This window comes from Pristiophorus japonicus, chromosome 2 (assembly GCF_044704955.1).
Source record: "Pristiophorus japonicus isolate sPriJap1 chromosome 2, sPriJap1.hap1, whole genome shotgun sequence".
NCBI lineage: Eukaryota > Metazoa > Chordata > Chondrichthyes > Pristiophoridae > Pristiophorus > Pristiophorus japonicus.
This window is the reverse complement of record NC_091978.1, coordinates 173,114,854-173,138,912: the sequence shown is the minus strand read 5'-3', so window position 1 is coordinate 173,138,912 and position 24,059 is coordinate 173,114,854. Positions and strand designations below refer to the sequence as shown.

Below are 24,059 nucleotides of genomic sequence, written 5' to 3'. Positions count from 1 at the left end.
GGATAACCTCACATTTATCCACATTACACTTCATCTGCCATGCATTTGCCCACTCACCTAACCTATCCAAGTCACTCTGCAGCCTCATAGCATCCTCCTCGCAGCTCACACTGCCACCCAACTTAGTGTCATCCGCAAATTTGGAGATACTACATTTAATCCCCTCGTCTAAATCATTAATATACAATGTAAACAGCTGGGGCCCCAGCACAGAACCTTGCGGTACCCCACTAGTCACTGCCTGCCATTCTGAAAAGTATCCATTTACTCCTACTCTTTGCTTCCTATCTGACAACCAGTTCTCAATACACTACCCCCAATCCCATGTGCTTTAACTTTGCACATTAATCTCTTGTGTGGGACCTTGTCGAAAGCCTTCTGAAAGTCCAAAATACACCACATCAACTGGTTCTCCCTTGTCCACTCTACTGGAAACATCCTCAAAAAATTCCAGAAGATTTGTCAAGCATGATTTCCCTTTCACAAATCCATGCTGACTTGGACCTATCATGTCACCTATTTCCAAATGCGCTGATATGACATCCTTAATAATTGATTCCATCATTTTACCCACTACTGATGTCAGGCTGACCGGTCTATAATTCCCCGTTTTCTCTCTCCTTCCTTTTTTAAAAAGTGGGGTTACATTGGCTACCCTCCACTCCATAGGAACTGATCCAGAATCTATGGAATGTTGGAAAATGACTGTCAATGCATCCGCTATTTCCAAGGCCAGCTCCTTAAGTACTCTGGGATGCAGTCCATCAGGCCCTGGGGATTTATCGGCCTTCAATCCCATCAATTTCCCCAACATAATTTCCCGACTAATAAGGATTTCCCTCAGTTCCTCCTTCTTACTAGACCCTCTGACCCCTTTTATATCCGGAAGGTTGTTTGTGTCCTCCTTAGTGAATACCGAACCAAAGTACTTGTTCAATTGGTCTGCCATTTCTTTGTTCCCCGTTATGACTTCCCCTGATTCTGACTGCAGGGGACCTACGTTTGTCTTTACCAACCTTTTTCTCTTTACATATCTATAGAAACTTTTGCAGTCCATCTTAATGTTCCCTGCAAGCTTCCTCTCGTACTCTATTTTCCCTGCCCTAATCAAACCCTTTGTCCTCCTCTGCTGAGTTCTAAATTTCTCCCAGTCACTGGGTTCACTGCTATTTCTGGCCAATTTGTATGCCACTTCCTTGGCTTTAATACTATCCCTGACTTCCCTTGATAGCCACGGTTGAGCCACCTTCCCTTTCTTATTTTTACGCCAGACAGGGATGTACAATTGTTGTAGTTCATCCATGCGGTCTCAAAAAGTCTGCCATTGCCCATCCAATTGCTCAACCCCTTAAATATCAGTCGCCAATCTATCCTAGCCAATTCACGCCTCATACCTTCAAAGTTACACTTCTTTAAGTTCTGGACCATGGTCTCTGAATTAACTGTTTCATTCTCAATCCTAATGTAGATTTCCACCATATTATGGTCACTCTTACCCAAGGGGCCACGCACAACGAGATTGTTAATTAATCCTCTCTCATTACACAACACCCAGTCTAAGATGGCCTCCCCCTAGTTGGTTCCTCAACATATTGGTCTAGAAAACCATCCCTTATGCACTCCAGGAAATCCTCCTCCACCGTATTGCTTCCAGTTTGGTTAGCCCAATCTACATGCATATTAAAGTCATCCATGATAACTGCTGCACCTTTATTGCATGCACCCCTAATTTCCTGTTTGATTCCCTCCCCAACATCACTACTACTGTTTGGAGGTCTGTACACAAGTCCCACTAACGTTTTTTGCCCTTTGGTGTTCTGCAGCTCTACCCATATAGATTCCACATCATCCAAGCTAATGTCCTTCCTAACTATTGCATTAATCTCCTCTTTAACCAGCAATGCTACCCCACCTCCTTTTCCTTTTATTCTATCCTTCCTGAATGTTGAATATCCATGGATGTTGAGTTCCCAGCCCTGATCATCCTGGAGCCATGTCTCTGTAATCCCAATCACATCATAGCTATTAACATCTATTTGCACAGTTAATTCATCCACCTTATTATGGATACTCCTTGCATTAAGACACAAAGTCTTCAGGCTTGTTTTTTTTTAACACCCTTTGCCCTTTTAGAATTATGATGTAGTGTGGCCCTTTTTGTTTCTTGCCTTTGTTTACTCGGCCTTCCACTATTGCTTTTTACCTTTCTACCATCTGTTTCTGACTCCATATTACTTCGTCCTATCTCGCTGCATAGGTTCCCATCCCCCTGCCATATTAGTTTAAACACTCAAGAACTGCATTAGCAAATGTTACCCCCAAGACATCAATTCCAGTCCTGCCCAAGTGCAGACCATCCCTTTTGTACAGGTCCCACTTCCCCCAGAACTGGCTCCAATGTCCCAGGAATTTGAATCCCTCCCTCTTGCACCACTGCTCAAGCCACGTATTTATTCTAACTATCCTTGTCCCTCTACTCTGATTAGCACGTGGCACTGGTAGCAATCCAGAGATTACTACCTTTGAGGTCCTACTTTTTAATTTAACTCCTAGCTCCCTAAATTCAGCTTGTAGGACCTCTTCCCGCTTCTTACCTATATCATTGGTACCTATATGTACCACGACAACTGGCTGTTCACTCTCCCTCTCCAGAATGCTCTGCAGCCGCTTCGAGACATCCTTGACCCTTGTACCAGGGAGGCAACATACCATCCTGGAGTCTCGGTTGCGGCCGCAGAAACTCCTATCTATTCCCATTAAAATAGAGTCCCCTATCACTATAGCTCTCCCACTCTTTTTCACACCCTTCTGTGCAGCAGAGCTACCCACGGTGCCATGAACCTGGCTGCTGGTGCCTTCCCCTGGTAAGTAATCTCCCCCAACAGTATCCAAAACGGTATATCTGTTTTGGAGGGAGATGACCGCAGGGGACTCCTACTTGAGGAGGGTGAATAAGGGGGTCTTACAAAACATACATTAAAAGCATCTGAAATATAAAGAGAATGACAAACAAAATGGTGACTGTGAATAGCAAAAATTTACTGATATATCTTGAGAACAGCATTGTAAAAGGTACAATATTAGTGAGATTTAAAAAGGAAATCATCTATGAATGTAATGAAAATGTTGATGTTTATGTACCTTCTTCCCCCCTCCCGGCTCCACTTTTTGCTCTTCTTTCCTAATGGTGGTGATTCACGGTGAGGACTAATCCACTGGCATGCGCAGTCCCCCATCAGTGGAAGGAAAACCTTCAGTACCATATCCCATGCCTTTTGAAGAAACACATTTGCTTTTTTTAAGTTGTGAGCTGTGACCTGTGACCTGCAGGGTTACGGACCTAGTGCTGGAAGGTAGGTTTCGGCTGGATTGCTCTTTCTCGACCGGCATGGACACGATGGGCCGAATGGCCTCATGTGTTGTAATATTTCTACGATTCTATAACATTTACTCCTTAGATCTAGAGTAATGTACTGAAAATTTTCATTTTAATTTATGCTCATTCACTGCCCTTGGATTTCCACATTGTTCTTCATAGAGGAGGTTTGAAGTGCTTGTGTCAGTGTTGATCAGTTAACAGGAACCCTGCTTTATGAAACAGAAGAGATCTCAGATATTATATTCTCCCACCTTGAGGTTCTTTATCCCCCTTCCCAACTGAAAACTGTCAAACACGTACATGGAGAGAGAGGGAGCATTCAAAGACAGTGAAAGCATGAAATCCATTATCTCTGAATGGGAACTTGTTACTCTTGTACTCAAACTGCTGGGCTGTGACAGTTGGAGGCAGAGATTTGAATATGCGACCTGTGAATGGGAGTCCAGCGCTATACCACTGCTGCTGGTTCGTTGGCAAAACTAAAATGGTTGCTAAGTGAATGATTGTGCAACTAAATGAATCCACAAATCGCTAAAACTATATGCAAGTTTTGAATAAGTTTACAGCAATCAAATTATACTTCACTAATAGAAGTTGATGCAAATTTGCACAAATACAAGTGAGACCCATGGTGTCACAATTTACAAGTTTTAAATTTATGAAAGCTGAAGGCTCAGTTGTAAATAAATCATAACTTCTTAACTTGTGAAGCTAGCCAGATAAACCAAGTGTCAAAGTCCCTGTGTTCTAGCTATTTGCATCCATGGCTTGTGTAAATATTATAGAACACCACAGCCCATGTCAAGATTTAAAATGGCAATGCCGTCATAGAAAAGTGACATGAAGAACAATTTCTATTACAATCTCATTTCACAGTGGAAACATTGAAGAAGATTTAAGGTTTTTTTCCAAGTGATTTAAACCTAGCTGAAAGGTAAAGTTGAATCATTGGGCTCGACCGATTAACAGCTGTCTAGATCAATAACAGCATCCCTCTCCCTGTGGCTCAGTTGGTAGCACCCTCACCTTTCAGTCATGAAGGTTGTGGGTTCAAGTCCCACTCCAGAGACTTGAGCACAAAAAATCTCAGCTAACACTCAGTGCAGTACTGAGGGTTTTGTTCTCCATTTTGACCTCAAATTCAGTTTAAAAGGATTGTCTGCTGGAAAAGATAGTGAACCATTTATGGGATTTAAATGGAGGCTGGCAGGTGGAAACACAGTGGAGGGGGTAGATTGCTTGATGGCCCAAAAGGAGCTAACAGCAATTTGAGTCTCATTCTCCTGGGTTCCCCTCCCTCTCAAGGCTGCCAAATAAAAGAGGCCATATTTTTCATCCAAATCATTTGATCCAGCATTACACAACGGCCAGGGCCACAATGAGTTTCCAGAGCTTGGTGCCTCAGTTCCACTATTAATAGTGTGGGCACCCAGCAGATCCATGTAAATACCTGTGACCTAGAAAATGGGACGGTGTTGTGGCACAGCTAGTGGGGAAGGAATTCTTTCAACCCACACTAGATCTGCCCCCAAAAGGTCTCTCAGAGAAATTCAAGACCAATGGCAGACCAATTGAACAAATATTTTGATTCTGTCTTCACGAAAGAAGACACGAATAACCTCCCGAAAATACTAGAGGACCGAGGGTCTAGCGAGAAGGGGGAACTGAGGGAAATCCTTATTAGTCAGGAAATGGTGTTAGGGAAATTGAAGGGACTGAAGGCCGATAAATCCCCATGGCATGATAGTCTGCATCCCAGAGTACTTAAGGAAGTGGCTCGAGAAATAGTAGATGCATTGGTGATCATTTTCCAACATTCCATGGAATCTGGATCAGTTCCTATGGACTAGAGGGTAGCTAATGTAACCCCACTTTTTAAAAAAGGAGGGAGAGAGAAAACAGGGAATTATAGACTGGTTAGCCTGACATCGGTGGTGGGGAAAATGCTGGAATCAATTATTAAAAATGTAATAGCAGCGCATTTGAAAAGCAGTGACAGGATCGGTCCAAGTCAGCATGGATTTATGAAAGGGAAATCATGCTTGACAAATCTAGAGTTTTTTGACGATGCAACTAATAGAGTGGATAAGGGAGAACCAGTAGATGTGGTGTACTTGGACTTTCAAAAGGCTTTTGACAAGATCCCACACAAGAGATTAGTGTGCAAAATTAAGGCGCATGGTATTGGGGGTAATGTATTGATGTGGATAGAGAACTGGTTGGCAGACAGGAAGCAAAGAGTGGGAATAAACGGGTCCTTTTCAGAATGGTGGGCAGTGACTAGTGGGGTGCCGCAGGGTTCAGTGCTGGGACCCCAGCTATTTACAATATACATTAATGATTTAGACAAAGGAATTGAATGTAATGTCTCTAAGTTTGTAGATGACACTAAGCTGGTTGGCAGTGCGAGCTGCGAGGAGGATGCTAAGAGGTTAGGTGAATGGGCAAATGCATGGCAGATGCACATAAAAGTGAGATTGTCCACTTTGGTGGCAAAAACAGGAAGGCAGATTATTGTCTGAATGGTGACAGATTAGTAAAAGGGGAGGTGCAACGAGACCTGAGTGTCATGGTACATCAATAATTGAAGGTTGGCATGCAGGTACAGCAGGCAGTAAAGAAAGCAAATGGCATGCTGGCCTTCATAGCGAGGGGATTTGAGTATAGGAGCAGGGAGGTCTTGCTGCAGTTGTACAGGGCCTTGGTGAGGCCTCACCTTGAGTATTGTGTGCAGTTTTGGTTTCCTAATTTGAGGACGGACAGTCTTGCTGTTGAGGGAGTGCAGCGAACGTTCACCAGACTGATTCCCGGGATGGCAGGACTGACATATGAGGAAAGACTGGATCGGCTAGGCTTATATTCACTGGAATTTAGAAGAATGAGAGGCAATCTCATAGAAACGTATAAAATTCTGACGGGATTGGACAGGTTAGATGCACGAAGAATGTTCCCGATGTTGGGGAAGTCCAGAACCAGGGGACATAGTCTAAGGATAAGGGGTAAGCCATTTAGGACCAAGATGAGGAGAAACTTTTTCACCCAGAGAATTGTGAACCTGTGGAATTCTCTGCCATAGAATGTTGTTGAGTCCAGTTCGTTGGATATATTCAAAGGGGAGTTAGATTTGGCCCTTACAGCTAAAGGGATCAAGCGAGAAGGTTGGGGTGGGGTACTGAGGTTGAATGATCAGCCATGATCATACTGAATGGCGGTGCAGGCTCGAAGAGCCAAACCGCCTGCTCCTGCACCTATTTTCTATGTTTCTATGTCCCTAGCACTCTCAATGTCACACTTTGTTACAGATGCAAAACAGTCTTCGATTACTGGGTGCATCTAAGCTGCAGCGTGAAACTGAGAAGCACGTTCCAATCAGCAGAGTTCCTCATGAGACAATTAAGTTTTGATTGACCAGAGTCTGTGTTTACTTTACAACAAATGGACTTTTTCGCCTTAAGGGTCACAGGTTAGTAGAAAAATATACTGTGCGTTACACTATATATCACACTTCAGTCTTTATAATAATCTTGAAAAAATGAGAAACCAGTTGCTTAATGTAGGATGGTTCTGACTATAGCCTAAAACTTGCCTGAATTTTACAATCTAAACAGACTCTCGATAAAACTATGACTGACCTGACGATCTGTTGACTTAACAATTAGATTTTATGGCATTAAAAGGACACAGCTTCATCCCAGCAGCGGAATAATACATTGTGCATTACATGATATAATACTCTTATCCTTATAAAACAGCGTATCATCCAACTTGCTGTGAGAAATGACATGGGAGGTCCTCTTGTACATGTTTTAAAACAGCAAGATCGCTGTGCCACCTTTCCAGCATACTCATCTCCTCCCCAAAAATTCCCAACTACGCTTGCAGTGTTTCCTGATATTAAACCAATAGTTGTTGTACTTTACGTCTTATTGTGAGGCTCGTTACCTTACCCCAAGCAATGGTAAAATAAGTGAGTATTCCCACCATTTTTCCAACTCTGCTAAAAGGCTTGTTAATCTTTCTGTTTTTAGTTCTAATGAGGAATTACACCCAAAACATTAACCTGTCTTTTCTCTTTACTGATGCTGATGAACCTGCCCTGTATTTTCTATTTTAAGTTTTTTTGTGGAATTTTTTAGCGTGTTGCAGTAATGCTTTGGGAACATGATACTTCAACTTGGCACACGTCAAAAATTTAGGTAATGCTAAATCCATTGAAAGTAAAACAGTCCAGGGCAAGAGGAGAGGTCTTAATGTGGCGAATGCCTGGGCAAGAGCTAGGACAGGAGGACGGGAATGCACAGGTGCCAACTCACCAGCAGCCAAGATCACATCCCAGCCCTGCTGCAGAGAGCTCAGATGATGACTTTGATGACCCAGTTTACTGACAAAGGTGGATGGGCATACAGCACAAACCACTCAGGGGCCGAAATTGCCCAGTGCCCGAAACGAGTTGGCACAGACAGTTTTCGAACTGTTCCGGTTGCCCCAATGCATGGATGGGCCAAACCAGAGAAATGCAGCCTTCGTGCTTTTTTTGGAGCAGGGGGGAGAAGTGGCCTCATCATCGGGGCGGAAGTGGGGACAGGGCAGAGTGGCCGACGCTGCAAGGCATCAGTGCCGCACTGATGACGTCATCGCACTGGCATGTCACAACATCACTTCCATTCAGTTAAAGGGGAGGGCCGCTGCGAACTCTGCAGTCACGTTATGGCTAACACTGGGCTACCAGCGACGGTTTCGGCTGGGTCAGCAGCCTGGCACCCAAGAGGTGGTGTCAGGATGCCTGTTTGCGACCGGCAGAATCCGTGGCTATAATTGTCGGCCAACAAATAAAAAATAAGATGGCGTTTCCGGCAGCGCCACCTCCCCTTAAAGGGCAGGATCACTGCCAAGCCACAAAGAGTGTACCGACAGCAAAAGCTGTCAGTGGCACTGACCGGCGGAGCCGTTTCCGCAGGACAATTCCAGGAAAAGAGCAATGTCCCGAGGGGCAATTTCATGAAGGGGTCCCCGCCAGTTGGTAAGGGGTCGGCGTGTGCATGCTGTGGCAGGAAAATGGGTGGAGCGGTCCCCTGCACCACTCCAAACCTGAGGAAGGGCAATTTTCAAAATGGCAGCCCCTCCGCGGAGACCCGGCGGCCAGTCTGCACCAACCCATGACCGGTGCTTTCAGGTGGCCAGGGGTCTTATCGAAAGGGGTAATTTTGGCCCCTCAGTCTCTGGTGACAGCTCTACCAGCTTCCATGCCAGCTCGTACTGTTGTCATGGAAACTTAGACTGCTGCCATCTTGGCCCTGAGGTCCAGTGTTGACAGGGGCTTCCAAAGTATCACATTGCTTGTGCGCTCTGTTCTCGTGCAGAGCTGGAGGAGTGTTGAGGCACAGCCCCACAAGAGTGGCATTGGCTCCATGAAAGAAGCACCTGCTGTCTACTCCCAGGATAACAGCATGCCGACTCGCCCGCCATTCACCCCAAGCGCCCTTGTCAGTGCTACACTGCCAGTTGGGCCAGACTGCCTCGGCCCACGCCGAGATGCTGCAGTCTGCAGACAGGCCCTCAAAATCCAGACCTACTCGAGGTCACCCACCACAGTCATCTGGTGTCCTCAATGGAAGATCAGCAACTTTCCAGCTCCCAAGCTGCAGCCACTAGAGATACACTTTGTCGGAGCACTGGGATAGCTAAAAAAGCGCAGGAGACTGGCATTAATGGTTTGCACATGGGTGATTCTTGCATAGTTAACTGTTATACAAGTATGAATTGACTTGTTCAAGTAAAGTGTTTTGTTCTTGATTTGGTTATGTTGTTATTAATTGTAGTCAAACCCATGATGCTGGACTGCAGGAAGGCAATCAGATAGTGGTGGTGAGAACAGTGGTTATAAGAATGCAGGACTGTTGGTCTATTGGGGAGGGGAAGGATGATTCAGGTGAAACGCTCTTATATTAGTTGTTCTCTATAAGCTCTGGCATCTAGGGGGACTAGTGATTGATTCTGCTCCTGCCACTCCTTCTCTTGCTCCTGCCCAAGTGGTGGTAAGGGCTGGTCCTTCTGTATAGCAAAATTGTGCAGCATGCAACACACCATGACAAATTTGGAGACACGGTCAGGAGTGTACTGCAGTTCAGGCAGCAGAACCATGCCGATGGTGTACTCAGTGAGATTTCTGGTGCTGGCAGGGCTTTCATTATAACTTGGGGAAGGCTGCAATGCAAACAAAGCCTATTGCTTTCTCATCTTGCTTCGCTTGGTCCATGGGGAAGGCGATGTAGGAGTTCCTCTTACAGTAGAGTGCATTAGTGACCTTCCTGAAGCAGTAGTAAACAACAACAGCAACTTGTATTTATACAGCGCCTTTAAAATAGTAAAATATTCCAAGACACTTCACAGGAGCGTTATCAAACAAAACTTGACACTGAGCCACATAGGGAGATATTACAACAGATGACCAAAACTTGCTCAAAGAGGTAGGTTTTAAAGAGTGTCTTAAAGGAGGAAAGAAGGGTACCGAGGTGCAGAGGTTTAGGCTGGGAATTACAGAGCTTAGAGCCTTGGCAGCTGAAAACACGGCTGCCAATGTGAAGTGATTAAAATTGGGGATGCTCAAGAGCCAGAATTGAAGGAACACAGACATCTCGGCGGGTTGTGGGGCTGCAGGAGATTAGAGATAGGGAGGGGCGAGGCCATGGAGGGATTTGGAAACAACGATGATAATTTTTAAATTGAGTCGCTTCTCAACCAGCACCCAATGTTGATTAGCGAGCACATGGGTGATGGGTGAACAGGACTTGGTGCGAGTTAAGACACGGGCAGCCGAGTTTTGGGTGACCTCAAGTTTATGGAGGGCAAAACGTGGGAGGCCATCCAGGAGTGCAAATAAGCAGGTAGGGACAGAGTTGGGCATTGTTCCGCATATGGAAATAGATGGTCTTAATAATGGTGCCTCATTTCGCGGCCAAAAACAACACCAAGGTTGCGAGCAGTCTGGTTCAGCCTCAGACAGTTGCCAGGAAGAGGGATGGAGTCGTGGCTAGAAAATGGAGCTTTTGGTGGGGACCGAAGAGAATGGCCTCGGTCTTCCCAATATTTAGTTGGAGGAAATTTCTGCTCATTCAGTACTAGATGCCGGAGAAGCAGTCTGACAATTTAGATATAGTGGAAGTGTTGAGAGAGGTAGTGGTGAGGTAGAGCTAGATGTCATCAGTATATATGTGGAAACTGGCACTTTGTTTTCGCTGAGGGGCAGCATGTAGATAAAAAATAGGAAGGGGGCCAGGGATAGATCCTTGGGGGACACCAGAGGTAACAGCGAACTGTGAGATGTCGCTGATGTCACCTGCTGCATCCTAAAATGACCCTGTGGCATAAAAGTTAAGGGCCACGGTGACCATGACAGCCACAGTGTACTTGATGCTCTGGCTTGGGACTCCAGTTGTGTGTGCAGCAGATGTCAGAGCTCCGTTACTGTTATGTATACAAGAACTCCACGAGGCTGAGTACTGTGAGCTAAACTTAGTGTGATCTCAGTCTTCTTGATTACAACTCCAGAGTGCCTAAACAACATGGCAGCTAACCTTTTATACTGGCCCGGCACGTGTGTGCAGGTGACCATTCGGACTCCAACAGTCACGCCCTCTGGTGGTAAGTATTACATAGTTACATACATAACAGTTACGGCCTTCTTGGTGAAGCGCAGGTGCTTCACATATTGCTCCTAGATCAGGTTGAGGTCTGAAATGTGTCGCCTGAAGACATGCTGTGCCCTCCTCCTCCAACTTCTGTTATCTTCTTCTGCTCGTTGCTGTCTTCTCTGGGGCTGGAGGAGGAGCGGAGCACCAAAGACAGTGCTGCCAGACCCCCCAGTGAGTGAAATAAAATATTTGCAAGGCACACAAGCAGTTCAGGACCAACACAAAGTTGTTCTCAGAATGGAACGAAGAAGTTAGCGAAAGAAGGTCCAGAATTTGACCTGCAACCTAACAGGACAAACTAGCAACTAACCTGTATGGAGCAGATTAGCGCTTTAAGTGGCAATGCTGCAGGGTCCTTCCTGACTGTTGGTGCCATGAGTTTCTGGGAGAGTTTATCATATGGCAAGTCAGGCACAGACCAATTTCACAACCAATGTAGCATTCTTATTTTAATATTATTTTAATATTAGAATGAGCTTCCTGGATAGTTGCGGATTGTATGGCAAATGCATGGCAGATGAAATATAATGTGGATAAATGTGAGGTTATCCACTTTGGCTGCAAAAAACAGAGAGACAGATTATTATCTGAATGGTGACAGATTAGGAAAAGGGGAGGTACAACGAGACCTGGGTGTCATGGTACATCAGTCATTGAAGGTTGGCATGCAGGTACAGCAGGCGGTTAAGGCGGCAAATGGCATGTTGGCCTTCATAGCGAGGGGATTTGAGTACAGGGACAGGGATGTGTTACTATAGTTGTACAGGGCCTTGGTGAGGCCACACCTGGAGTATTGTGTACAGTTTTGGTCTCCTAACTTGAGGAAGGACATTCTTGCTATTGAGGGAGTGCAGCGAAGGTTCACCAGACTGATTCCCGGGATGGTGGGACTGACATATCAAGAAAGATTGGATCAACTGGGCTTGTATTCACTGGAGTTCAGAAGAATGAGAGGGGATCTCATAGAAACGTTTAAAATTCTGATGGGTTTAGACAGGTTAGATGCAGGAAGAATGTTTCCAATGTTGGGGAAGTCCAGAACCAGGGGTCACAGTCTAAGGATAAGGGGTAAGCCATTTAGGACCGAGATGAGGAGAAACCTCTTCACCCAGAGAGTGGTGAACCTGTGGAATTCTCTACCACAGAAAGTTGTTGAGGCCAATTCACTAAAATATTCAAAAAGGAATTAGATGTAGTCCTTACTATTCGGGGGATCAAGGGGTATGGCGAGAAAGCAGGAATGGGGTACTGAAGTTGCATGTTCAGCCATGAACGCATTGAAGGGCCGAATGGCCTACTCCTGCACCTATTTTCTATGTTTCTATGTTTCTATGTATCCTGTATGCCTATGGAGGACTCCGAGCCAATATGGTGGGCGGTGAACCTCCGGTACGGGATGGGCGCGAGTGGTCTACCTGCCATATTCGCCCCTTAGATGCTTGAAAAATGGGAGTGGGCAATCCAATTTCTGGGCCATTTTCTTTATCTCCCCTGAGGTGTGCTTGACTGATAATGTTAAGGGCAGGGAGAACACTAACAATACAAATACAGTAAAAGGCAACTCACTTTGTGCTTCAAAAAGACCACAGTTAATAAACATTTAAATATGGAAGCTTACCTGTCAATGATTGTTTTAAGAATCAGACATATAAATGGAGCTGATTAACTGTAACATTCTTGTATTGTTCTGTCCATTTCAATTGATTTTTGTTTTAAAGATTTAATTTAAAAGTTGAAAGCTGATGACATCAGCAGGAGAACTGGCATATAGCAGAGTGCTGACCCTGACATGCCGAGGAAACTGGATGAATAACAATCAGTAAAGTCCATTGAATATGAATCTTTCAACAATTATTTTGACGCTATATTTAAAGGGGACCAACTTCATGAATAAACATTTGACAGACTTTTTTCATAGGAACCATCACAATGAAAATAGGCGAATAAGATGACCGGTTTGATTTTTAGCCCTCACACTTTAAACTAGCACAAGAATTGACTCATCTTATGGATTCTTAATATATATCCCACTTTCCCATCCCATGTATATAATTTTAGGTAGATTGGCAAACACTTTTTCCTTCAGAAACAAATTGTTGTTCATTTTGCAGTTTGTTTTTCTACCATTTTGTAAGTTGCTTTCCCCTAATCTTTAGATCCTGCTGGAGCACACACCGTTCTCTGTCCAAAACAACCTGTTCCTGAGTCCCTGCCGTTTTCGTGCCAGCTGGCTAGTTGTGTTTGCGAAAGTGGGGTGGGTAGACGCACCGTCCAATTTCCCTTCCCTTCCTCTGAAAGGAGTGCCTCCATTCCATACATGGCCTTTCCTGGGTGATCAGGCTTATTGGGAAATTGTGAGGGAGGAGCCACAACTTCTCACCACTACTGCTTTATTGTGCACTAATGTCCTCGGGGGCTTCTAGCAACAACAGGGCCAATTAAACTTATTCAGATATATTCATCTAATGATTACTTTCAAACCATAATTTAGTTATGAGAGCCCATTTCCCTCCCCCAATACTGGAAGACACCTGCATGGAAATATCTAACGTACCAGTGTAACCTAGTTCAACCTGGAGAATACAGGACTCCAAGCACTATGTAGCATTCCGAGACTGCATGATTCTGGATTCTGCTGTTAGCTATGTTGGATCCCTATCAGTTTTCAGTAGCTACGCCAGGAAATATTAGAGTACTGCAAACCATTGACAGTTGCAAAGTTACAACTCAAATGGGCACTAATCTAATTTGCTCTTTGCTTCATTTGGCATTTTTCACATACATACTTTTTATATCCCTTAAGGCTGTTCTTACACTGCACACACACTCACAACTAATGTGACATTACATCTAATAACATAACTGGACTGCTTGCAGCTCTGTAGAGCATAGAATGGCAAACGTGTCACCATAAGGATCAGCCACTTGAAGTGTCCATAAATCGAATTTAAAAACTTTTCTCCAGTTTTGTAATGAATATCATATATCCTACTTGTAAAATAAAAAGGCCAATGGCAAAAACATCAAAACACACTAATAGATAACTTTGTCTTTATCTGGGCAATAATGTATCACAAAGTAGGTTCCCACAGAAACTCAGTTAACTCACTGTGAACCATATAGTCAGATCTTACCTCGCCATCAGATTCGATATGTTGAGCCTTGAAGAGTTCTACAGCCATGGGTGCTGATCCCACGATCCCATACTCCTAGCAGATAGTGGTTTTTACAGGGAGTGCTTTGTGGGAAATTTCGAGGGCACAGCCTGTGATTTTCTGCCTTTTTTTATATTTGCAGGCTGTACAGCCCGATTTTCTACACGGTGAGTGCTGCCGCCCACTTGGAGCATGGGATCAGCCCTATTAAATCTGTCCGCTAACTCACAAAAGAAAAATGAAAGGGGCACTGTCTTCATCAAAAGTATTTGGAAAATCTCTCTTGATATGGGGAGAGAGTAAAGGTGTGCATAATTTTCATTGAGATTTAACATTCATGAGGATATGTTTCAATGACTATTATGTACATTATGACTATTATGACTACATTGTAAACACAGAGATATAAAACTGCCAAATGTGTTTTCATGAAGATCGTTTCTGTAAAAATTCTGTCTCCTATTTGATACATCGCAGCTAAATCACTAAACTGGACCTGACAGTCCAGTGAGTGGGAGATCCAAACATGAGCGACTTCATAAGCTATTGCTTTTTTAGCAGCCAAGCAGATGTTGTCAATGTGTCCTGGAAAGTGACTATCTCAGATTGCATCCTGCTACCTCGTTCTTGCAGATTCCATTCAGCTATTATATCTGTGTTTACTGAGAAATCAGATGAAGGGTCTAGGTGCATAGTTCACAAGAACAAATGAGAAAATGGAGTAAATCAAGAATCAATAATGTGACATCAAGCTTGGAGTTTGTAAGAGGAATGACATATTGAGAGATGTAGACAGTTCCACAGCTTTGAGGGAAAGAAACATAATATTTACAGCACAGCAAAAGGCCTTTCAATCCATTACGCCAAAGCCAACTCTTCAGCTGGATCTGTGCTTTCTTCATAGATAGAATCATAGAATTTACAGCATAATCGAGGCTGAATGAGCTAGAGCAGAAGAAATTGCAATTGGTATTTATTTCAACACAATGAGAATATAAGGAGGAGGTACATGTTTGTAGCTTAGAATGAAGAAAACATGAAAACTGATAGGAGTGCTGTTAAAGTAAGGAAAGACAAGAAAGGTTGAACAGGGAGATGTGGTCAGATACTATAGGTGAAGAGAGATTTCCTACAAAGAAAGAAAGAAAGAAAGACTTGGATTTATATAGTGACTTTCATGACCACCCGACATCTCAAAGCGCTTTACAGCCAATGAAGTACTTTTGGAGTGTAGTCACTGTTGTAATGTGGGAAAAGCGGCAGCCATTTTGCGCACAAGCAAGCTCCTACAAACAGCAGTGTGATAATGACCTGATAATCTGTTTTTTTGTTATGTTGATTGATGACAAGCTTTTTCTTGTATCCTATCCAGGTGGTAGAACATAAGAACATAAGAAATAAGAGCAGGAGTAGGCCACCTGGCCCCTCAAGCCTGCTCCGCCATTTAATAAGAATGGAATCATGCCAGACCTGTCATTTTGTGCCTTTCTGGTTTAGTGGGTGTGAGTACTGATGGACGGACTGCAGGAAAACATCAATCATCTGGAACTAGAGGAGCAAATATGTAGGCAAAATTGCTGTGAAGGCCAAAAATCATAGGGGATTAATAGCAATAGCAGGGGATTTTAACTATCCTTAATATTGATTGGGACAAATATAGTGTGAAGGGTATAGAGGGTGCGGAATTCTTAAACTGCATTCAAGAGAACTTTTTTAGTCAGTATGTAACAAGCCCAACACGAGAGGGGGGCGGTTTTGGATTTAGTTTTGGGGAATGAAGCTGGGCAGGTTGAAGGGGTATTAGTGGGAGAGCACTTGGGTGCCGTGACCATAATTTAGTCAGATTCAAGTTAGTTATGGATAAGGACAAGGAGAGGCCTGGAATAAAAGTCCCAAATTGGGGAAAAGCTCATTTTGCTAGGTTGAGCAGTGATTTGGCCACAGTGGACTGAAAACAGCTACTTGTAGGTAAATCAGTGTCAGTACAGTGGGAGGTATTCAAGGAGGAGATCCGGAGGGCTCAGGCCAAACATGTGCCCTTAAAGAAAAAGGGTGGGAATAACAATTCTAGAGCCCCCTGGATGTCTAGGGACTTACAGGGGAGGATAAAGAAAAAAAGGGAAGCTTATGTCATATACCGACGGCTAAATACTATAGAATCTTTGGAGAAATATAGGAAATTAAGAAGTAAAATTAAAACTGTTAAGAGAGAGCATGAAAAATTCTTGGCTAGTAAAATTAAGGAAAACCCAAAGACGTTCTATAAATATATTAAGAGCAAGAGGGTAACTAAAGAAAGGGTAGGGCCTATTAGAGACCATGAGCTAGAACCTCCACTTTTTTTGCCTGCTTAAGGCCCACTTAACGCCCATTTAACCGCTGAAATGACGTATAAAGCCCATATATCGCCCATTTTGGCACAAAATGGAAATAGGCGGGCATTTTTCAGAAACTTATCGCCGAGCGTTACTTTCCCCGTGTGCTTAATGCTGAGAAAAAATATTACGCCTGCCCGCTTTTTTTGGGCGGAATCAGCAGGATGGGCGAATTCAACGCCTATAATATTGTCCAGGGTTACTTTCCGCACGGAATTAACGCCGAGATTCAATATTAACGCCCGGCAACAGTTTTTTGTCGTAAAGAGCATATTTACCCAAACTAGCGGCCCTGGAGGTCACCCAGCGTCAATTACACCACCTCGCACACATTTCACTCACTATTCGCTCACTCAGAAACCGCCGACAAAAAGTGGAACTAACCGGAACGAATCACAGCGTTATGGACACCATGTTGTAGATCACAAGTCGCGTCCTTTAAAAAGCTGCTGTGCTTCAACCTCGGCAGAGTTCGGATGTACTCTGCAGGTCATTGGAGTTGATGTGAACATCTCTAAAAACATCTTGACCACACTGTGACCGATTGAAATTGAAGGGGTGTGCTCGTCCGGACATTCCTTGTTTGTGTGCAATCGATGGAAAACAGAGAGCCACTGCAATGGGGCCTGTCTTGGTGACCAAATACATGCAGCAGACTCGACATCACCGAACGAACGCTGCACTACATTATGTGCCCAATGTACGAAGTGACAGACAGATGACAGAATACCACCCTGAGCAGGTAGCTCAATTCGTTGTGGTCTACTCCAAGTTACACAACTTGGCTATCAGGAGGGAACACCCCCCGCAAATACAAGGAGAAGCAGTCTTACCTCGACTTGCCCGACACCACCTGCCTTCAGAGACTGCGCTTCCACAAAGAGGTTATCACTGAAATATGCCAGCTGATAAGGGCAGACCTGCAACCTGCCAGCACCATCAGAACTGCACTGTCTGTCGAGGTCAAAGTCACCGCGGCACTGTCGTTCTATGCCTCGGGTTCTTTTCAGGCCCCAGCTGGTGACATTTGCGAACTTTCTCAGCATGCCATACATCGCTGCATTAGACAGGTCACTGAAGCCCTGTAAACATGCAGGAGGAACTTGATCAGCTTCCCTATGACCAGGGAGGCACAGAGTGAGAGGGCTCTAGGTTCCTCCAGAATTGCAAACATCCTCAAGGTGCAGGGAGCAATAGATTGTACGCACATTGCGATGCGAGCACTTTTTCAAGATGCTGAGGTTTTCAGGAACCGCAAGGGATTCTACTTGGTGACTGTCCAGCTAGTTGTCGACCACCAGCATATTATACTGGCAGTGAATGCTCAATTTCCAGGCAGCATCCATGATGCGCACACCCTGCGTGAGAGCATTGTATCTGACTTGTCTGGCTGATGACCCCCCTGCGTGACACCTACACCAAGTCCAAGAGAAGATACAACAAGAGCCACAGAGCAACCTACAATATCGTGGCGAAAACCATTGGAGTTCTGAAGCAGCGCTTCAGATGCCTGCACCACTCAGGAGGCGAGTTCCAATACCACCCTGAGCAGGTAGCTCAATTCGTTGTGGTCTACTCCCAGTTACACAACTTGGCTATCAGGAGGGAACAAGAATTGCCTGAAAAGTTTGACAGTTCACTTCACCAGAGAGAGGAAGAGGAGGACGTGGAGGCGGACGCTGACATCGGGCCAGACAATCAGGCTGATGCTGAAGCCATGCCCCCGCCCCACTGTAGACCGCATGAAAGGGCCCATGGTGGCATGATAGCTGCAAGAGCCTTACGTCAGGAGCTCATCAGTGATCGGTTTGCCTGAAAGAACGTTGGTGTTATTTACAAGGCTGACACACTACTGGGTGTGCAGGTCATACATCAATTGTGGACATCACCTTGGTGACAGTTAAAATTTAAGTTGATTGAAGTTAAGTGTAATTATACCCTTAGATGTTAAGGAATCACCAGTGTGTAATGGTGCAGCTATCTGAGCCAATGTGCTACAAGGTTTTGTTAAATAAAACCATTTAAACCGAACATTAGTCCGAAGTCATCAGTATTTCTGTATAAACCAACCCTTCCCCACCTCTACCCCTTCCCCTTCCCCTCCTGACTCCAAGCCGCCTGGCCGAGGAGGTCCTTAGGCGATGCTTCTTTTGGGGGCGGGGGGGGGTGACGGCCAAAGCGCTGCTTGGACGGATATGGGAGAGGATGGTCCCGAAGTGGGAGCGTGCTCCGAGCCATAAGCAAGATGTTGCTGCTGGCTCTCATGTGTGGTTGGCAATAGGGGTGCGGCACCTTGGGGTGCAGTGCGGTGCTCGGGACCACTGGGAGCCCTCTGCCACCAGTGTTCCTGGCTATCAGCTCCAGGGCCTCCTCCATCCCTTCCATTTTATATGTTATTTGTTGGACAAAAACTCGGTGCCAACTATGTTCTTGGCGCTTAGTGGGCTTTTTGCTACTGGTGAATCTCCGTCGTTCTTCCCACAACAGCCAAACAAGCACACACCACAGCCACACATGCTTTCAGTGCCTCTGAGCTCCCTCTCTCTCTCTGTCTCCTCTTCTGCGCATGTCATGATGACCCTTGACCTTCTGAATCGTGGGAATCGAGCGTTGCCATGCTGTTGCTAAGGATGGCCACACTTTACAGCAGAAGGTCAGAAAAATTTAACGCTACCGCCCATTTGATATTGCTCGCGGTAATGCCCATTTTCAAAAATGTAAACTAGGTGTTTTGAGAATGGGCGAGAAGCCGGCGATCTGAAAACCCTTTTTTAATATCCATGCCAGAAATAACGCCCATTTTTGGGCAATAAGCTCAAAAGTGGAGGTTCTAGCCCCATAAGGGTAATCTTTGTGTGGAGGCAGAAGATGTTGGTATGGTTCTTAATGAATACTTTGCGTCTGTTTTGACAAAGGAAAGGGGCAATGCAGATACTGCTATCGGGAAGTGTGAAATTCTGGATGAAAAAACCATAGTGAGAGAGGAATATTAAGGATTTTAGCAGCTTTGAAAGTAAATTAAGTCCCCAGGCCCAGATGAAATATATACCAGGCTATTGAGCGAAGTAAAAGAGGAAATGGCAGAGGCCTTGACAATCATTTTCCAGTCCTCTTTGGATTTGGGCATGGTGCCGGAGGACCACCATGCTAATGTAGTACTCTTGTTTAAGAAGGGAGAGAGGAATAGGCCGAGTAATTACAGGCTTGTCAGCCTAACCTCAGTGGTGGGAAAATTATTGGAAAACATCCTGAAAGACAGGATGAATCTACATTTGGAAAGGTAAGGATTAATTAGGGACAGTCAGCACGGATTTGTTAAGGGAAGATCGTGTTTGACTAACCTGATTGAATTTTTTAAGGAAGTAACCAAGAGGGTCAATGAGGGTAGTATATATGGACTTTAGCAAAGCTTTTAATAAGGTCCAACATGGTAGACTGGTCACGAAGGTTAAAGCCCATGGGATCCAGATTAAAGTGGCTAGTTGGATCCAAAATTGGCTTAGAGGTAGGAAGCAAAGTGTAATGGTTGATGAATGTTTTTGTGACTGAAAGGATGTTTCCAGTGGGGTTCAGCAGGGCTCAGTACTGGGCAGAGCAGTGGCAAATGGAATTTAATTCGGAGGTGTGAGGGAGGGCTAATAAGGAAAGGGTATGCACATTAAGCGGTAGGCCACTTAATAGTGTAGATGAATAAAGGGACCTTCATTTGGGGAGGGCTAACAAGGAAAGGGAATACACATTAAATAGTAGGACACTGAAGTGTAGAGGAACAAAGGGACCTTGGAGTGCATGTCCATAGATCCCTGAAAGTAGCAGGCCAGGTAGATAAAGTGGTTAAGAACGCATACGGAATGCATGCCTTTATTAGCCAAGGCACAGAATACAATAGCAGGGGGGGTTATGCTTTAAGTGTATAAAACACTAGTTAGGCCACAGCTGGAGTACTGCATACAGTTGTGGTCACCACATTACAGGAAGGATGTGATTACCCTGGAGAGGGTGCAGAGGAGATTTAAGATGATGTTGCGGGGAGTGGAGAATCTTAGCTATGAGGACAGATTGGATAGTTTGGATTTGTTGTCCTTGGAACAGAGGAGGCCGAGGGGAGACCTCATTGAAGTATATAAAATTATGAAGGGCCTAGATACAGTGGATAGAAAGGGTCTATTTTCCTTAGCAGAGGGGTCAACAACCTGGGGCATAAATTTAAAGTAATTGGTAGAACATTTAGAGGGAATTTGAGGGGAAATTTCTTCACCCAGAGGGTGGTGAGGTCTGGAACTCACTGCCTGAAAGGGTGGTAGAGGCAGAAACCCTCACCACATTTAAAAAGTACTTGGATGTGCACATGAATATACTCAATGACTGAGCCTCCACAGCCCTCTGGAGTTTTCAACAGTACTACAACAATTTCAAATTTGTTTAAACTATTACAACTGGGCACTGCAACATTAGAGAGGGAGATTTAGAAAGTACAGTAAAATTGGGTAAGTTGGAAGAAAAGCAATAATGATTTAAAAAAACAATTACAGAAGGGATTATGTAAGAGTATATAGGCAGTGGAAACACTATGGGTAGAGTAAAGGAACAGCAAAGGATGCAAGACCTGCTTGGTGTTGCCTCGCTTCATCCTTATTCTGGGTCAGGTAGCATGATTCGTATGAGAGTGAGCACTGAAAGCAGTACAGTGCTGGCCACATTCAAAATGACATCCAGGTTGTTGGGGGGGCTGGTGGGGAGTGGTGATGGGGAGGTGGCTTGCAGACACAATATTCCACCTGCAATCCATTTGAATTAATATCAACAACAACTTGTATTTATATAGCACCTTTAATGTAGAGAACTGTCCCTAGGCGCTTCACAGGAGTATTATGAGATAAAACAATTTGACACCGAGCCGCATTAGTAGAAATTAGTGCAGGTGATCAAAAGCTTGGTCAAAGAGGTAGGTTTTGAGGAGCATCCTGAAGGAGGAAAGAGAGGTAGAGAGGCGGAAAGGTTTAGGCAGGGAATTCCAGAGCTTCGTGCCTAGGCAACAGAAGGTATGGCCACCAAAGGTTGAGCAATTATCAGGGATGCTCAAAAGGGCAAAATTAGAGGAGCGGAGACATCTCGGTGGGTTGTGGGGCTGGAGGAGATTACAGAGATAGGGAGGGCGAGGCCATGGAACTTTCTAATAAGGATGAGAATTTAGAAATCGAGGTGCTGCTTAACCGGAAGCCAATGTTGGTCAGTGAGCACAGGGGTGATGGGTGAGCGGGACTTGGTGCGAGTTAGGACATGGGCAGCCGAGTTTTGATTCACCTCTAGTTTACATAGGGTAGAATGTGGGAGGCCAGGCAGGAGTGCATTGGAATAGTCAAGTCTAGAATTAACAAAGGCATGGATGAGGGCTTCAGCAGCCATTGAGCTGAGGCAAAGGAGGAGATGGGCGATGTTACGGAGGTGGAAATAGGCGGTCTTAGTTATGCTGCGGATATGTGGTCGAAAGCTCATTTCAGAGTCAAATATGACACCAAGATTACAAACAGTCTGGTTCAGCCTCAGACAGAAGTTGGGGAGAGAGGGATAGAGTCAGTGGCTAGGGAACGGAGTTTGTGGCAGGGACCGAAAACAATGGCTTCGGTCTTCCCAATATTCAATTGGAGAAAATTTCTGCTCGGACAAGCAGTCTGACAATTTAGAGACAGTGGATGGGTCCAGAGAAGTGTTAGTGAGGTAGAGCTGGGTGAATTCATGTGGAAACTGATGCTGTGATTCAGCCAAAGTAATTTTTTTTTTTAAAGGAGCAGTACTGCACACACCTCATATTTTACCTGTAACCTACTTGATAGAACTGAGAAAGAAAGTTTATATGTAGGGACTAGTGGGCCTTTTCATTTACAGTACAGATAATTTGCCACTGCAAACCAATTCTTTTCACTTTTACTGTCTGTCAAAAGATAATAGAAGAATAGTTTGAGGTTTCAGTTCCAGCAGTGAATGACGGGTTACACTCAGTCCTTTAAGGAGCGAGCGTCATGCGTGGGCTGAGCCGATTCCTATAAAGAGGGAGCAGTCTGAATCAGCCTTGTTCCTTTTAAGGGCAGTCAGGCTGGATTGAATTTGCTCCTAAAGGGCTATTTATTTCATGTGCTCATCTTCATCTTTGGATCCACTATTTTTTGTCATTCCAATAGTGACATAACTTTCACCAGAAGACTACTTGACAGTCTTTTCAGACTTTCATACTTTCCCCATCAATCATTTTGCTGTGAGGTGATAACAATCCTGGAGAAAATATACTGAAACAGAAATGGAATACTCCCTGCAGTTTGAACAATTCAGCTGAGAAAAAAAATCAAAGTAATCCATCATATCCAACCATGCTATTATATCTGCTTTTATACAGATAATAGGCTGGAGAAAGTACATTCAAGAGGATAATGACTGGGAAAACCAAGGCACATATCATGTATCACATTAGTTAATTGTAAAGTGCACTATTGAAATACCTTCTATACTAAAAATGATGCTTTATGTTATTTAAAAAAGGAAAATAAAGAGTTTGAACTAAGATCTATCTTATAAAATGTTGATGACACAAATCATATTCTCCATTCAGGTGGAACAATGGCCAATACAATCTCCTCCTGTTCCTCACCACTGGGCAAGTGACTTAAGCTACCTTTCAAGCTGTCCCTAACTAGACACTTTTAATGCTTGGATATTCAAGAGTTAAGTAGCTTGCTGTCTAAATTTCTGTCATTGTTTCATGATGTATAAGGAACATGATTACTGTTTGCTATAAGCTGCCATTCCCGCTCACCCTGGGACAGGCTTTTGCAATGTTAAGGGGACTGTGAATGGGCCGTGCTTAAAGAGACTACACAACCCAAAAGAAATTATGGCGAACATTGGACATGATCTTCTAATATCTCTGTAATTGTGTTTTGTGATGACAAAATGCAGTCCAGACATGCTTTGTGTTATCTTGACGATCTGTAAAAACATCATAAAATAAAAAAAAATCTTCTGTCCCATATGCACTGCCACGCTGGCGTTGGAAAGAACCTGGCTTGATCAACATTTCCGGACGAGAGCTGATAGTATAACCCCTCCTCATACCAGTGTGAAATTTTACTCAGCTGTCCCTCGGCCCAAGTGCAATGTAAAGTGCCAGGTCTTAGGGCCCAAGTTTCCACATGATTTGCGCCTGATTTTTAGGAGCAACTGGTGGAGAACAGACTATCTTAGAAATCGCAATTCTCCACATTTTTTTTTCTGCAGTTCTAGTCAGGTAGAACAGTTCTACTTTGGAACAGAATTTTTTCTTCAAAAGGGGGCATGTCCGGCCACTGACGCCTGATTTGAAAGTTTCCACAGTGAAAACGTACTCCAAACTAAAGTAGAATGGAGCAAGTGAAGATTTTTGTAGAACTGAAAAAACCTGTTCTACACATTAAAAAATCAGGCGCAG

The 24,059-nt window shown here is 44.3% G+C and overlaps 1 protein-coding gene across 11 annotated transcripts in view; it reads right to left on the bottom strand.

Moving 5' to 3' along the window:
• The window catches only part of rbm47 (RNA binding motif protein 47), a 286,762-nt gene that overhangs the window by 57,012 nt on the left and 205,691 nt on the right, over positions 1-24,059 (bottom strand). The window contains exon 1 of one of the 11 annotated variants that reach the window (XM_070870349.1): positions 12,689-12,731. The exons of the other annotated variants lie outside the window; for them this stretch is intronic. The gene's annotated coding sequence lies outside the window, so the exon portion shown is untranslated. Of the gene's footprint in view, positions 1-12,688; positions 12,732-24,059 lie in introns of those variants that run through there. 11 annotated transcript variants of the gene reach the window in all.